Below are 10262 nucleotides of genomic sequence, written 5' to 3'. Positions count from 1 at the left end.
ATCACACTTCCATTTACAAAAACTATTATTCATAGAACTTGTTTCTATACATAATTATTATTATCTATTCCAGTTTAGTCTTTGGAATATTATGAATTGATGTTTATTGTCAATGTCACTTTCCAACTTATATATTTGCAGTACCTAGGTTGCTGCTTCTGATGGTCATGAATTATAACAATGCAGAATCAGAATCAGAATCAGAATCAGAATGCTTTATTTGTAAAACATAGGTACATGCTCATAGGAAATGTACGAAATTCGGAGCCACAGCCTCAGAGGACTTTTCCGTAAAATTTCACCGCTTCCCTAAACTGGGAGAGGGAAAAAATATTTTAAGGTAAAGTAGATAAATAAACGAAGGGAAATGAGACGGATCGCCTGATGGTAACCGATTACCGCTACCCTTAAACCCTCGAAACACCTGACGGGTTGCAGAAGCGTTGCCGGCCTTTAATATGGGAGTATGCTCTTTTCCTGAAGATTTGAAGGTGGTGTTGCTATGGAAATACCTTCGCTGAGACCAAAAAATTGCCTCCGGTAAAAATGGGTCACTTTATGCCCTTGTTGTACAATCTACTATTCACATTTCACATTATTGGTAAATAGCCTAGGTGGCTGGACGCAAAAATTAAGTTGGCTCGCCGATTGTACGTTATTTAATTATAAGATCATGATTAAAATGACCGAAAAAATTGAGGTGACGACGAAGAACTACTGTTTGTAGGATTAGGTACGTATATTAAAAAGGTACAAAAGGAACCCTTATGGTGCGACTCGGTCAGTCTGTCAGTTTATTTGACTGTATGATGAGATCACACGTTTTTTATGAGATAGGAAGCAAACGAGCAGACAAGTCGCCTGATGGCAAAATATCACCGCCCAGAACCATGAGATATAGAGAAATACTGAAGCTATCGATTTGAAGTCTATGATAGTATGAATAAGGCTAACTCAGTCGCATTGTAAGTGTACTAGATCGTCTATACGAGTATACATACATTCATAATACATATATATACAGGGTGGTCCAGTACTTAATATTATAATTGGGAAAGTGTGTGTGTGTGTGTGTGTGTGTGTGTGTGTGTCTGTTTGTATGTCCGTCTTTCACGGCAAAACAGAGCCACGAATTTACCTGATTTTTTAAGTGGAGATAGATGAATGGATGGAGATTGACAGGCTATTTTTTTTCTTTTTCTAACCCCACACTTCCCTAAAGTGGTCGGTAGAAGTTTGTAAGGATCATTCCGCAATTTTCGAATTTGACGCGAGTGAAGCCGCGGGCAAAAGCTAATAGTTAAATATATAAATGCAAGAGTTCTCCTGACTGACTTAATTATCAATGCAAAGCCGAAACTACAAGGGCTAGGTTGCATTAACATTTATGTGATTTATGAAACGTGCGAGAGGTAAGAATAAGAAGCGAGTTTAGAAAAATCAATTAGTACTAGTATATGATTACGTAGGTCCACTTTTATCACTGTACTTGTATACTATACGTAGGTCCACTTTTATCACTGCACTATTAGGCACTGAGCTACAGGGGGTCAAAGTGGGTCGAAACGGTTCGTGTAAATAGTGCACGGCATGCTCGCGGCCTCTTGCTGGAACTTGGCCTGCGCACTACCGTGCGTTTAGATCCATAATAAGGCGATTAATAAGCGATTGAAAGTATGTATGTGGAATATTGCTGAATTGCGGATCGAGTTTTACTTTAAGTGACTGGACGCCAAAATAAAATTTCACATTATTTGATCATGACCGAAATAATTGAAGTGACGACGAAAAAAATACCAATTCGGGTTCTGTAAAGTAAAGGTATGGTGCGCCTCCGTCAGTCTGTCTGTCTGTCAATTTATCTGCCTGTCTGTCACAAATCCAACTTTTTATTAGATAGGAGGCAAACGAGCCAGACAAGTCTCCCGATGGGAAAATACACAGCCGAAACTACAGAGACTAAGGTTGCATTGATTAATAAGGGCCATAAGGGGTTGAAAGTTTCTATTCGGATCAAGTTTTATATTAAGTGAAACTTCATGAAAATATTAGAGTAAGAAGGATTATCAAATTCAGCATTCTAGAAAATCTTACCTGGAATGGAGTGAAAGCTTGTATGAGCAACTAGCTTTATTCACTCTAAAAAATGAAGACCAACTAAGACCAGTTTTCTCTTAGTTGACGTTAAGTTAATCACTACAATTACGATCTTATATAATTCAAATAAAGCTGATTACTAAAAACAACAAGGGAATGTATGATTGAACTAATTACTTAGGTGTTTTGTTATTCCTAACCATTGTACACCTTGAATCAATTATTAACTTGTTAGCCATAACTATGTAACATAGGTTGATTCAATCCTTAGTTGAACTTACTAAGGTAATTTAGTTAGCATAATTATTTTTCATGGAATTATTGAACAAGATCTTAATCGATTCAGTTACGTTGCAAAAGTAAGAGCAATCAAAATTACCTTATTTCATTTGTCTAAGATCTTATCAGGCTCGTATGGAATCAAGATGCTTGACTACGACTATCAAAATATTGATAGGAGCAACCAAATTTTTTTTAGAGTGTTCGAATCTAGAAATTTGAAAACTTTTAAAATGGGAATGAATGATATATTTCAAACGAAACTTGCAACATCGTCAAAAGGTAGTTCAGACAAGAACATGAAATGTGGGTTCAAAATTCCACCACGTTGGGAGTCAAAAGTTGGATAGAAGTGGAAAATTTGTATGGATGTTTGCATTAAGGTTTTTAAGCTAGGAACTTCAAAAGTTTAGTAAAATATAAGAACAGTGTTTTTAAAATTCATCTGCTAAAGAGTTTACAAATGGGATGAATGATAATTATAAGCCTAATGTTAAATGATAATTATAAGCCTAAACTCTGTTAACACTAAATAATGTTGCATTAATCCCAATCCCAATAGAGCCTGCCAAGACCATTTTAGAGAAAAGGTCGTGGTAAGTAGTAAGTAAGTCATTTAGTAGAAGTACGGCACTTGGCATCCACAAGGTTGTATAGATGAGCTAACATGTTGCTGGTGAATATTATGGCGACGAAATTATGCCTGTGCAAAGAACCACTATTAGCATAAGGTGGTAATAACCATAGATGATATGCCTAAATGACCTGACGCCTAATAGCGTAATACGTAGAATTTACGCCTATAGGCGCTAGAAGTGATATGCTCTTAATAATTGTAATGAGTAACATTTTAATCTATGGTAACATATTAACTGAAAGTTTCTACGGAAAATATCGTAGCGCCTGAAATAAATGTCTTGGGCAATTGACACAAGATTTGTGAATTTAATTTTCTCGAGCGTTTATTTAAATGTAAATTTTGTAACCCAGCTCATTAGAATTTTATAGAATTTTAATGACCTATGCAGCTGTGACCCGAATGGCCGAGAGGATACAGGCATCGGCCGCGATTGCAGAGTACGTTGCATCGCTGGTTCCATTCCAGCCTCGGAACTGTATAAGCCACTGACCACTGGGGGCCTTGGTAATTTTTTGTCTTCCATAATATGTAATTTATTTCAATTTTAATTTTATATAATTATATCATGTGAATTTAGGTGCGGCAGCGATAGAGAAATAGTGGTAAAACTGCTAGGGAGTATTATGATTTTTCTTGAAGTACTTAGTAAGTACGAGTATGTAAGCCTAGTCGTATTAAAGCTAAGGTGTGTCTGATAGGGAGCATGACACCCCATTTGGACTGGCCATGATGTTACGTAGAGCGAACTGCCCTAACCCCTCGATCCCAGGCTCTAAGATCATACATAGGATATACATAGGATCATATTTATATATATATCATATAATGGGAAAGTGTGTGTCTGTTAGTTTGTCCGTCTTTCACGGCAAAACGGAGCGACGAATTGACGTGATTTTTTAAGTGGAGATAGTTGAAGGGATGGAGAGTGACATAGGCTACTGTTTGTCTCTTTCTAACGCGAGCGAAGCCGCAGGCAAATGCTAGTAGGATGTAAGTAGGTATCTAAAGACACATCTATAAGTACCACGTACCTAATATTTGAATTTTCCCAATTAACCTGCAGGGCAATTAAATCATGATCGCGCAATAAATGATAAAACATCGGGCCGTCCCTATCAAATAGGGACGGCCTGGCCCCGTAGCCGAATGGCATTTCTCCGACGCCAAACGAAAGCGATACGCCGCTGGCTCTGTCGCGCCAATACGCAAGCGCGATAGAGATAGATATCTACTAGCGCTTCGTTTCGTGAGCGTTTCGTGAGCGATTGTGCCATTCGGCTAGCCACCCTGATGTTTTCTCATTTACCATAATTGTCTGGCTGATATTTCGAAGCCAACTTTGTAAACCTTTAATGAAGTATTTTAATCCTACACAGGTGGAATTTCCGGTAGCTCTTCAGACCCAGCCAGTCTACAGGATGTATCAGAAGCACTGCTAGTTGCTGGTGCTGAACGTAGATAATGGTCTAATAAGTAGGTATGTTTTAATTGTACACCACAATTTAGTAGAAAATGTTGTATTGTAATAGAAGCGATCACTATAGTTCATCAAATGATCGTCGCTAATTTTATTTATCGATATAAGTAGGAAGTTCCCTACCTGTCAAGCTCAAGATAATGTGCCACACAAATACCTTATTTTTTAACCGCCGCCTCAAATCTCTCAAAAGAAGGTGGTTCTCTATTCGTCTGTATTTTTTATATTTTTTTAATGTTTGTTCCTCGATATCTCCGTCTGACCGATCCGTCCGACTGGACCGATGTTGAAATTTTTTTTTTGATTGAATTTATATGCATACAGATTGGTCCCATTTTTCTCAGAACCCAGTTCTGATGATGGGATCCTGGAAAAAATCGAGGGAACTCCTCAAATCTGAAATGCATACATATGACGATTTTTGTGTTTTTAAAGGAACAGCATGCATTTACGTACGGAACAGTGACATTTGGTGCAGTGGAACTGCTGATGATGGTCAGAACGGAACTCCTCAAATCTGAACGGCACGCTTATAGTGACTTTGGTATTTTTATAAGAACAGCATGCACTTACGTCCAGAAGAGTGATATTTGGTGCAGTGGAACTGCTGATGATGGTTAGAACCAAACTCCTCAAATCTGAACGGCACACTTATAGTGACTTTGGTATTCTTATAAGAACAGCATGCACTTACGTCCAGAACAGTGATTTTTGGTGCACCGGAACTGCTGATGATGGTCAGAACCGAACTCTTCAAATCTGAACGGCACTGTCATAGTGACTTTGGTATTCTTATAAGAACAGCATGCACGTACGTCCAGAACAGTGATATTTGCTGCAGTGGAACTGCTGATGATGGTTTTTTTTTTATACTACGTCGGTGGCAAACAAGCATACGGCCCGCCTGATGTAAAGCGGTCACCATAACCTATGGACGCCTGCAACTCAAACAGTGTCACATGCGCGTTTCCACCCCATTAGAAACTTGTACATTCCCTTTTGCTGCGTTAAGTACACAGCAAAAAGGAGTGTACAAGTTCCAAGGAGGGTTCGGGTTGCCGACGACTCAAAGGACAATAGACGGAACAAGTTAGTTCCGTAAGTCCTCCCGTCATCAGCACACCGCACCCTCGTTGAGCTCTGGCAGCCTTACTCACCGGCAGGAACACAACACTATGAGTAGGGTCTAGTGCTATTTGGCTGCGGTCTTCTGTAACCGAACTCCTCAAATATGAACGGCACACTCATAATGACTTTGGTATTTTTGTAAGAGAAGCAGTATTTAAGTTCAGAACAGTGACATTTATTTAATTATGTTTGTTAAGTATTGAGTTTTCAAGTCAAATTTTGTCAAGATTTGATTTCTTTTAATCGGATTCATGAGGAATTGAGGAAACTCCTCAAACCTTAACGTTATACGTATATTCATTTGTGTTGCCATCAAATAATTAAAGCATTAAAAGCAGTTTTAAAAAATACCTACACATTTCTACATAATCCAACATTCGCAAGTAGCTTTCACCAGAAACCCAAAGGCGGCGGTTTTTTTTCTTAAAAATTATTTACAAAGCAATTATTACAAGATCCCACACGAATAGCTTTTTGATTTTTTAGACTCTAAGTATACGGAGCTATTGGGTTGGCACAAAAGTAATGAGACACTTGGTTTACGTTTTATATTTTTTATTTATCTCTTTTCTTAGATTAGGTTTTTTACAATATGAGTATTAAAAGTAAAATAAAATAAAACACTTACAAAACAATATAAAACATATAAACACATTATAAAAAACCTAACCTAGGGTGCCGCCAGCAGCGGGGCAGGGCCCAAGCTGCCGGTGGTTAGGGCTGCAGAGAGAGGAACCGTCGGACTATCCGCGCCGTGTCCAAGATCACCGCCTTCTGCATCTGACCCTTGATCCAACCACCTAGCGAGAGTCTCTCGAGATGTTGGTCGAGACTCTTCGCTATGAGACCGTTCGCTGAAACGACTATCGGGACAATGATCGTCGAATCAACATCCCACATGGCGGTCATCTCGTAAGCCAAGTCTAGGTACTTACTGGACTTGTCCTTCTCGGCTTTCACGAGATTCTCATCATGGGGGATGGTGATGTCGACGAGCACGGTCCGGCGTTGCGATCGATCTATTATGACAATGTCAGGCTTATTGGCTACAATAGTCCTGTCAGTGATAATAGATCGATCCCAATAGAGCGTGGCACGACCATTTTCGAGAACTGGCGCAGGTATGTACTTGTAGTACGGTACTTCGCGGTCCACAAGACCGTATTGAAGAGCAAGCTGCTGGTGAATATTTTTTATTATTATTACAATATAAAAAGCTTAGTCGATGATGTAATCACCATTAGCATCTATGACTTCTTGCCAACGATCCGGCAAAGTTTGGATGCCTTTCGCCCAGAACTCTGATGGCTGTGCCTCGAAAAAGTTGTTACATCATGGAAATCATTGAATTGTTTACCCCGCAAATGTCGTTTCAGGGCTCTAAACAAATGAAAGTCTGATGGTGCGATGTCTGATGGAGAATAAGGTGGTTGGGGTATCGTCTCCCAGCCCAAGTTCTGCAGCTGTTAGTGAACGGTAGATGCGACATGAGGTCGAGCGTTATCATGTAGTAAAATTACAGTGGCTCGTCTTCGTCGTTTTTTCTTGATAGCAGAAGATAGTTCGGTGAGCTGTGTTGAATATTTGTTAGCGTTTACAGTTTCATTGTGTAATAGTTCATGAAACAGCATGCTTTGCGAGTCCCAGAAACAACAAAGCAAAACTTTTAAGTGGTTCTTTTGACTCAGCTTCGGTTGACTTGGTGGCGTTTCTTCTCGAGGCAGCCAAAAAGCACGACGTGTAGTATCGTTCTCATAATAAATCCATGATTCATCTCCCGTAACCAGATCAGTCAAAAACTCTTTACGTCGGGGTCGTAGCAAAAGTGATTGACAGATGGCGACACGGACTGCACGACTGGCGTCGGTAAGGATGTGCGGTACCCATCGAGCCAAAACCTTTCGATACCCAAGCTCATGCAGATGGTATTCCACAGCGTGGTAACTGCAGTTAAGTGCTTCCGCTAATTCACGAGTAGTAGCATCAGGATTCGACTGTAGTTCGCGGCTTAAATCGTCATCATTGAATGCAGGTGGTCGTCCTGAGCGTGACTGACTTTCAAGGCTCCTGTCTCCTGATTTAAAACGGTCAAACCATCTGGACACCGTGGCATGGCTTGTACTTCCAGCGCCCAATGCAGTGTTGATATTGTCAGCCGCAGCCCGCGCACTGTGGCCTAACAAGTACTCGTATAAGTAAAGTGTTCGAACTTGTCGCTCGTCCATTTTATTTCAATCTAACTAAACCAATCACGAGGGCGGCTTTATATACCCTCACATTAGAAGTACCTAGAATGTTCTACAACATACTAGAATATTATCGAAAACAATTAACTTAAGAAAGGAAATGTATAGAGTTTTGTAGAGTGTGTCATTACTTTTGTGCCAACCCAATACTTCTATCCCTTTATCGAGCCGGCTCATAATACATTCAAGTCCATATATAATGAAGGTTGTCTGGAAGAGATCGCTCTTAAGCGATAAGATCGCCTGTTGTTACCTCTGTTTAATATGTTATTATTACTTGTATTTGTATAGGTACTATATATTATTTGTATAGGTACTATAACGTCTATAACTTTGATCATAATATGTAATAGTTATAATTTGTTTCAGAAGAACGGCCGGTAGAAGTTTATAGCCGAGTTTAAAATCGATAACAGACTCAATTTTTTAAAGAATAAAGAGGCAGGCAGAGTACCTTCAGACAGTTGTAATGATATAGAACAAGAAGCGAGGACGATGACGCAGTGATATCAAATAATATGAAAAAGTTTTTTGACGGCGCGTCATGTGCTCAGAACGTAAAAACGTCTATGGATAGAAAATTAATGATGATGGGCAAACTGTGAAGTACCTTCAGATAGTAGTAATGATATAGAACAAGAAGCGAGGAGGATGACGAAGTGATATAAAACGATATGAAAAGTTTTTTCACGACGCGGCATGTGCTCCAAACGTAAACATCTATAAATAAATACTTATTAATGATGATGGGCAGACTGAGGTACCTTCAGATAGGAGTAATGATATAGAACAAGAAGCGAGAACGATAACGCAGAGCTATCAAATAATACAAAAAGTTTTTTGTCGACGCGCCACGTGCTCAGAACGTAAACGTCTATGAATAGAACATCATTGATGATGCTTAGACGCCTTAGACTGAGGTACCTTCATATAGTAGTAATGATATAGAACAAGAAGCGAGGACGATGACGCAGTGATATCAAATAATATAAAAAGTTTTTTTGACGACGCGTCATGTGCTCAGAACGTAAAGATGTATGAATAGGACGTTACTGCTGCAAATGCATGCTGAGCAATCTAAGGTACTTTCATATAGTAGTAATAGTATAGAAGCCGTTTCTGGGGCACATGTGTACCTACGTATCTATATAACTCAATTTCTATTGAGTGATTCTGTTATTATACCTTATCAACACTGGAAATTTCAAATGTCGTAGTACGTAACTTTTCAAGAGACCCAATTCATATCTTGGAATCTGCTTACCTATCCTATTAAGACGAATCTTAAAATAATAGTTTCCAAATAAGTTTGTCTATGTTAACATATTAACTAAATATGAATAGTTGCTTTAGAAAATAGAGCCCCTTACGCCAAAAATGTTTTAGCTAATCGGTAGGTAAAGATGCCGTCAGAATAAAATCATTATTCTGTTGTTTATACTTGGTACTAACAGTACCTTTAATTGAAAGTAGCATGTCTTTTTGGTGCCAGCAACAACAGTTACAATAAAGGCATTTGAAAATTACTGAGACATATACGAAATCTATAAGTACCTACCTAATATGAACTATTTTATCTAAACCTTAGGAAGTTAATGACAAGTAGGGATGTTACGAATATTTGCATTCGCATTCGCATATGCGAATGATTCGCATTCTTTTAAACATTTGCATTGACATTCGCATTCGCTTCAAACGATGCGAATGTTTTGCGAATGCGAATGTGTGCAAGTCGCAGCTTGTTCCTCGCCCGTGCCGGCCGCTCCAATTGCTACTTGTCGACTGTCGACTCGCGCATGCGCAGATAGGTCAAATTCGTACGGCGTGAAGTTCGTACTCGGCATTTTGACCAATAGTAAGCATCCCCCCCCTCCCTCCCCTCCCTACCCTCCTTGGAACTTGTACACTCCTTTTTGCTGTGTACTTAACACAGCAAAAGGGAGTGTACAAGTTTCTAATGGGGTGGCAACGCGCATGTGACACTGTTTGAGTTGCAGGTTACGGTGACCGCTTTACATCAGGCGGACCGTATACTTGTTTGCCACCGACGTAGTATTAAAAAAAAAAATTAAATTTTTTACCTAGCGGGTGTTGGTGATTGCTTGGTTTTTATTTTGTTTTTTTTTTTATGAAATTCAGCGATATTCGCATTCGCATTCGCACATTCGCATTCTGAATATTCGCATTCGCATTCGCGAATGTGACACATGCGACATTCGTGACATCCCTAATGACAAGGTATTTTCAGCTCATAACTTCATTATAAAACGGGTCTTTATAATGTACTTATATGTAGATGTTGTTGCTGGCACCAAAAAGACATGCTACTTTCAATTAAAGGTTTCAATAGATCATGTCTAGGCTATATTATATTATAGGCTGATAGAGATTTTTT

The 10262-nt window shown here is 39.1% G+C and overlaps 1 long non-coding RNA gene across 1 annotated transcript; it reads left to right on the top strand.

Annotated features, from left to right (window-relative positions):
* The first annotated feature begins 261 nt into the window (after positions 1 to 261).
* LOC125241919 lies at positions 262 to 8543 on the top strand. The gene is made up of 3 exons (XR_007178792.1): positions 262 to 340; positions 4393 to 4493; positions 8237 to 8543. It is a non-coding gene; the product is annotated as an uncharacterized LOC125241919 (long non-coding RNA).
* Positions 8544 to 10262: the final 1719 nt, after the last annotated feature.

This window comes from Leguminivora glycinivorella, chromosome 2 (genome assembly GCF_023078275.1).
Source record: "Leguminivora glycinivorella isolate SPB_JAAS2020 chromosome 2, LegGlyc_1.1, whole genome shotgun sequence".
Taxonomy (NCBI): Eukaryota; Metazoa; Arthropoda; class Insecta; order Lepidoptera; family Tortricidae; genus Leguminivora; species Leguminivora glycinivorella.
This window is presented reverse-complemented; position numbering and strand designations above follow the sequence as displayed.